At 43.3% G+C, this 7,088-nt stretch overlaps 1 pseudogene; it reads left to right on the top strand.

Annotated features, from left to right (window-relative positions):
* Positions 1-2,391: 2,391 nt before the first annotated feature.
* LOC123862888 (spermine synthase-like) lies at positions 2,392-3,660 on the top strand (annotated as a pseudogene).
* Positions 3,661-7,088: the final 3,428 nt, after the last annotated feature.

Raw genomic sequence — 7,088 nt, 5'->3', positions numbered from 1 at the left:
GCTTTAACCTTTTTAATATTCTGGAAGTTAATTGTCCAGACCATCTCACCTTTTCAGGTTAATGAGGTAGCTAGCAGGCCACAATAGAAAATGACTGCCCAATCAAATTATGACAATCAAAAAAAAAAGAAAAGAAAAAAAAAATGGGAAGGTCTGAAGTTACATAGGGCTTTTATTGTCTTTCAAAGAATGTACAGCAGCATTACCATTCTGTTGTCTCCTTGTGATGGATTGCAAAAAGAATCAGAAAAGGCACAACATGAATCTGCTCTCAGGACAATGATTGTAATCAAAATAGGAAATGGTACAAATGCAAGCCATTCTCCTTGCGGTTTAAAGATTATAAATCCCTTATTCATCTGTTATGATCCAGGGCCTACTTGGGATTTTTATAGTTCTTTACACGCTCAGAATTTTAAAACTGTAATGTAAAGGGGCCACAGCTGTTCTCCTTCCGACGTGGATGTTTAATCCCCACTTGGAGCGTGGCACCCTGGTCTCCCCTCCCTCTGCCCATCTGCAGCCTGTACTTGGGGCCAACGCCTCCTCCTTGCACGGGAGAAATTCAGCCCACTGCGGTCTCCCCCCACCCCCCCAGGTGATGAAAACACAGCACCTACTCTTCCAAGGGGCCCTAGAAAAATGTAGGAGCCCTTGCCAAAGGTTTTGCTCTTTTTTTTTTTTTTGGAGAACTGAATCTTCTTAGGATCATTATGCGATTTCAAATGGAAGTGAGACAGGCATTCGGTTTGGACCCAGAAGACCTGGAGTTTTGTCTTCCACGTGCCTCTTTCTAGGAGGATGACCTTAGTGCTCTTTTGTTTTCTCATCCAGTAAATAACGGCACTACCTGTTGCAAGGGGCTACATTGAAGATCAAAAGAGCTAATGTGTGTGAAGTTGCTTTGGAAGCAGGACCAGCTTTTCACATGTAAAAATGGTATTCAGAGACCAATTCCAGGGTGTGTGTGTGTGTGTATGTGTGTGTTCTCACGTGCCGGGATTCCCCCACAACAAACAATGCTCCGGAAACTGCCGGATGTCCTACAATTTAACTCAATTCGGACACTCTCTACCCAGAGATAACAGCAGATTCTCTGGGTTAAGGGCTCAGTCCTCCAGGACTGCCCTCCCTCCCGCCCTTCAGATGCCAGCCACAAACTCAGGTTTGTTACCTGCACTTCTCACCAACTGCCTATAGATCATTGGTTCCCAATACCCCCTCTCAGGTGTGATTGATTTGCTTGAGAGGCTAGAACACAGAACTCAGAGAAATATTCTGCTTCCTAAATTACTGGTTTATTATAAAAGGATATACTTCAGGAACAGCCAGACGGAGAAGATGCATAGGGCAAGGTATGGCCAAAGGGTACAGAACTTCCATGCCTTCTTTAGGCTCACCACATGCCCCAAATCTCCACATGTTTATCAACCTGGAAGTTCTCTGAGTCTGGTCCTTTCGGATTTTTAGGAGGCTTTATTACATAGGCATGATTGATTAAGTCATTGGCCCTTGGCAGTTGATTCAACCTCTAGCCCTTCTCCCCACCCCATGGGTCAGGGGGTGGCACTGTAAGTTCTAACCCTCAGATCACAGGGTTGGCTCCATTGGCCCCCAGACTCCATCCTTTGGTGCTTTGCAAAAGTCACCTCATTAACATAACAAGTGACAACACCACCAATCCATGTGGGTAAATTCTCAAATTGGGAAAGCTGCCATTTTCGTCACTGTGGGTCACTAAAATAACCGTGGTCTTGCCAGGTGTGCCCCGATTCCGTTGTCCCTTGCTCCTGGAAAGGAAATTCCAAGGCTTTCAGGAGCTGTGAGCTAGGAACTGTGGAAGAGGGCAAATAGATAAGGAATATACATATTTAAATGACCAAATATGTATTTCTTATAAATCACAATACTGCAAATGTAAAATGTCGTTAGCATTGGTATCTGACAGCGAGGTTAGAAAGCCGAACGGGAGATTGTAGTCCTAGTGATTTGTGGCCTTGTAGATTTCTTAAGTACATTGAGGGTTTTGAGCTAGATCTTTCCCGCTTATGAAAGACTGTTAACAGTGACTGAAATCCCTCGGGAGATCCAGTTCTTCTAGTATCCTGGGGAGACGCTGGTGTAAGAAAAGTTATTTCCTGAGCTGTGTCTGAGGGACAACGGATGTGCTGCCTTCTCCAAGGAACTCGGCTAAGACCCTGGAAGACTCTTATTTGTTGGGTCTTCTGCTCTCACATACATTTTTTATCCTTTATTTTTTTCCATATTAAAATTCTCTTGAGAGGCACTCCCTGGGCAGCCTGACATCCCCACGGCCGCCCAGTCTCCCGAGGCCGCCTCCCCCAGGCAGGCCACAGGGCCTCCTCCGCATGACTGCAGCACGGCACTGGCATGCTGGACTTCATGCTTGGCAGGCTTTGTGGTGAGACCACCCTAAAAGGGCCTCCGATCCATTTTCCAGGAGCAAGGGACGACGGAATCGGGGCACACCTGGCAAGACACGGTTATTTTAGTGACCCACAGAGACGAAAATGGCAGCTTTGCCAAATTGAGAATTGACCCACATGGATTGGTGGTGTTGGAACTTCAGAGTTATGATGGTGATTTGCAAGGCCAAGAAGTTGACGGTCTTTTGAACGCAGTAGAAGAAAGAACAGAAGAACTGAGTAAGGACCGTACCGGGCGGGTGAAGAGATTACCGCCCATGGTTCGAGGAGGGCCCTCAACTGATATTGGCTCACTGCTGATGGCCACCTGGTGGTCGGTGTGACATAGATCAAGTGGTGTATGATGAAGATTCGCCATCTAAGAACATTTAAAATTCTATACGCGAGGCAATTTGGAGATGTTCATCTGGTGGAGGATGATTTGGGTATACATAGGGCATGTATGGAAAAGGCCAGTGGAAAAGACTATGGTGGCAAAGACACACCGATTCTAGGCGGTGGAGGTGGGCGCATATAATGTGAAATAGCCAAACTGAAACCAAAGATGGTCACTGCAGTAGAGATTGACCAAATGGTGACTGATGGATATAAGAAACACCTGCAGAAACCAGGTGGCCACCCCGTAGACAATCCTAAAGGAGACTGCTCTCAGGTTTTAATAGAAGACTGTATTCTAGTACTGAAGAGGTACGCCGAAGAAGGGAGAGAGTTTGATTATGTGATTAATGATTTGACAGCCGTTCCAATCTCATCTCTGGAAGAAGATTCCATATGGGAGTTTCTCAGACTGAATTTTTTTTTTTTTTTAAGATTTTATTTATTTGACAGAGAGAGAGCAAGCACAAGCAGGGGGAGGGGGCAGGTAGAGGGAGAAGGAGAAGCAGACTCCCCGCTGAGCAGAGATTCCCATGTCCCGGGGGCTCCATCCCAGGACCCCGGGATCATGACCCAAGCCGAAGGCAGACGCTTAACTGACTGAGCCACCCAGGCGCCCCATAGACTGATTCTTGACCTCTCCATGAAAGTACTGAAACAGGATGGGAAATATTTTACAGAGGGTAACTGTGTCAATTTGACAGAAGCCCTGGCACTCTGTGAAGAACAGCTCGGGTGCCTGTACTGTCCCGTGGAATTCTCAAAAGACCTAGTCTGTGTTCCTTCATACTGGGAACTGTGGGTATTTTACACTGTTTGGAAGAAAGCAAATGCTTGAAGACCAATATCCCCTAGTCACGTGAGCTGCAAATAGCCTTCCTGACCTCCGTATGCTGTACATGACATCAAAATGAGTCAGGCAATTGATTGTGAATTCCTTCAAGGCTTCTTTTTTCTTTATTTGTTATCTTTAATGAAAAAAAAAAAAGCAAATGGAAAATGTATATTTTGATGAACTTGGGTGTTACTTTTTTTGAAGGTCAGCTGAAGGATGATTAGGCTGCTCAGTGAAGGCTGCTAAATGCACTGAAGCCCTAGAATGTGATTTTTGTTATTGTTTTTGTGTGCGGGCTTTTTGTTTTTGTTTTGGTAGATTTTGAATTTGGTTATTTGTAGGAAAGAACATTCCTGTTTTGTTCTGGAGGGGAGTTCTTAATGCTGTTTCTTTCCCAAAGATTGACTTAGATATTAAAATTTGGTGCCTATAAGAAAGAGTTAAGAAAAAATGACTAGCGATGCTTCGATTAAAATTATAAATGAGAAAAAAATTAAAATTCTTCAGAGATGATCAAGATAAGTATTCACGTCCCCAAAATATTTACAAATACAGTGTATGAGCTTTTATGCTTATTGTCTCAACACTTCTCAATTTGAAATGTTTTCTACTCATCACCAATAGTCATACTTTGTAAATGACGTCACAGAGTGACTACTGATACATCTTTACCAAACGCTCTCTTTCCCTATTCTTTGTGGAACCTGTTTCCCTTGGGAGTGACCATCCTTTCAACTTTACTGTATTTTTGCCTACTGTGACTCTCTCATGGCATGTACCTTGTTGGCAAGGAATTCATGTTTTCGACTGAGCTGCAGTGTCACAATCCCCGTCTCCTGGTCAAATGTGGCCTCTTTCCCTGCAGTCGCGCCTTCCCCCATGACCCATGTGCTTTCATGACCCACGTGGAACTTCTTAGCACCCATGGTCACTGCCCAGCAAGAGCTTAATACTCTTAACAATGGCATCTTCGAGTTGGATGTCCTAACACTTCCACATTTGGGGAGCACATTTATTTTGTGGCTATTTTGGTTTTGCATTTTCTAATTTCAATCATTTTTTATTTCTTTCATTCCTAATTTCTATGGAGGGAAAAGTAGTGTTAAACCTGCCTTTTACCAGGTGGTCTTGTGATTTTAAAGAATCTCCACACATTAAAATTCCATTTTTATGTAATATCATTTTAATAGAAATGCTCATTTTATGGAAGGAAAATGATGGATAAAAATTTGAATGCTTCTTAGGAGCCTCTTATACCCTTTTTATTACCTTTTGATGTGGCTTAATTCATTAATAAAGGGGGATGAGTTGGAACTGTGGCATATTTTATCTCCTATCATTATTCAACAAAAGAGAATATTTTTTCAATAAAAATTTTAGAGCACATTTCCAATTTTCTGAAAAATACACTTTAAAAAATAGAATGACCTTGGACTCAATTCAAAACTGGGATTTTACAGCCACTCTTGCAATTCATTTACTCCCATAACAGTGCCAGGGAGGTAAGATCTATTATTATTATTTCCACTTTGCAGATGGGGTGAGTGACATTCACAGAAACAATGTGGGTTGTCCTTGATCACAGCACAGCAACTTCATCTCTAGGAACTAGGCTAAAAACCAATTGTGTTAAATTTTAAATTTAGTTGCTAAACACTCCCCCCCTCCCCACTTCTCTTTCCTTTTCTTTTCTGGTCTCTAATTTTCTTCTTTTCTATAAATATTTTTGCAGGCATTCACTCCATGCTGGACACTTTAAAGGACTACTGACTAGCTGCCCTGGTTTTTGAAGATGATACCTTGCCCACACCATCATTAAATTAGGGATTTAAAAAAAATGTCCTGGGGTGCTTGGGTGGCTCAGTTGGTTAAGCGTCTGCCTTCAGCTCAGGTCTTGACCCCAGGGTCCTAGATCGAGTTCAGCCAGCTCTGCTCTGCGGGGAGTCTGCTTCTCCCTCTCCCTCTACCTGCTGCTCCCCGGGCTTGTGCTCTCTTTCTCTCTCTGCCAAATAAATAAATGAAATCTTAAAAAAAAAACAATGTTCTTTCTTCTAAGAATAATGTAATGGAGAAAAATAATGTGTATACAGTTCATTCTCACATGATGTGATATGACTAAAGTTGTGATAGCGGTATGCACAAAGCTCTCTGTAAATGCTGAGGAAGTGTGATAGAGTCTGCCGGGGGGTTGGAGGAGGGAGAAGTGAATGGGTGAAGGTTTTAAAAAGTCAGCGACATTTGGGGCCGAGGCTTTGAAGGCGAGGTAGAGAGAAGGGAAGGGCACAGAGAAGAGTGGGAGCAAGTTAAGGAGAGCAGAGATGGCCAGGGTGCGGTGCACAGCATGTCCCAGATATGGGGTGTCCTGGGGCAGGGCTGCTCAAGACCCGGGGCAGGCAATTAGGCAGAACAGGTCATGCAGTCCCAGTGCGTTCCAAGTGGCCGGGACTCATCTGTCAAAATGGGGACCTGCAGATGGTGTAGAAAGCAGCATAGACACCGTGGGATCCTGAGACAGTGTTCTGGTCAGGGAAGAGGGACTGGAGTGAGGACGAACTGGAGAGTCGGGCCCATCAGGAATAATAACAGAAAGAAGACAGAAAGGCTGAACTCAGGCAGTGACCATGGGAACGAAGGGAGTGGGGTGGACAAATTTGAGATTTTGAGATAAAAGAAAAAAAAAAAAAACCCTACCCTGAATACCTAGTTGTAAAGTATAGGGGGGAAGGCATGTTTCCATTTCACAAAAATCTAGATTTCTGGTAAAACACAAACAATTAGTTTAAAATTGTGATTATTTGGAACATAGCTCATTAAATTCCTCAAATAATTGGTTTTTCCATGCTAAACATTTCTAGGAAAGGCAAATGACAAGAAATCAAATTGAAAATCAATTTTATCTTTAAGGAGGGAATTCTTACTTTTTGTTCTGGGATCGTTTTAGATCAGTTCAATTTCTTACGTCTTCTGGGTCACATTCCTGTCCCTTCTTGTCCTACCTTCACACCCACGTGCTGCAGTGGCCCTCCTTCCTTCCTGCCACCACCGACTGCTGGGCTGTCCTCTGTATAATGAGGAGGAGAAGCCCTGAAGACTGAGTCTGGTCTGCTCCTCTGGCTATGGCATTAACTCCTTCAGGGCAGGGAGTCTTTTCTACTCTTCTAGCTTTCAGAGGGAGGGAGCTGAAATTTAAAGTCTTTACTATGTCACACCCTGTCTAAGTCATTAAAATACATGATCGACTTAAGGCTTTCAATACCCATTTGAGGACTATTATCATTGTTTCACAGACGAGGAGACTGAGACCTGGATCACATAATGAGAAACCAATGCTTTTTATATTATTTCACATTACTGTCTTAATGTCTATTCTATGTCCTGACATATAGTTGGACACTCTCAGTAGATGTTTAATTAGCATTTAAACAGAGGTA

The sequence above is a fragment of the Mirounga angustirostris genome, unplaced genomic scaffold, assembly GCF_029215605.1.
Source record: "Mirounga angustirostris isolate CCGP_5_RB_7025 unplaced genomic scaffold, mMirAng1.0.hap1 SCAF_1, whole genome shotgun sequence".
Classification (NCBI taxonomy): domain Eukaryota; kingdom Metazoa; phylum Chordata; class Mammalia; order Carnivora; family Phocidae; genus Mirounga; species Mirounga angustirostris.
Note: the sequence above shows the minus strand (reverse complement) of the source record. Positions and strands in the feature narration are given on the sequence as shown.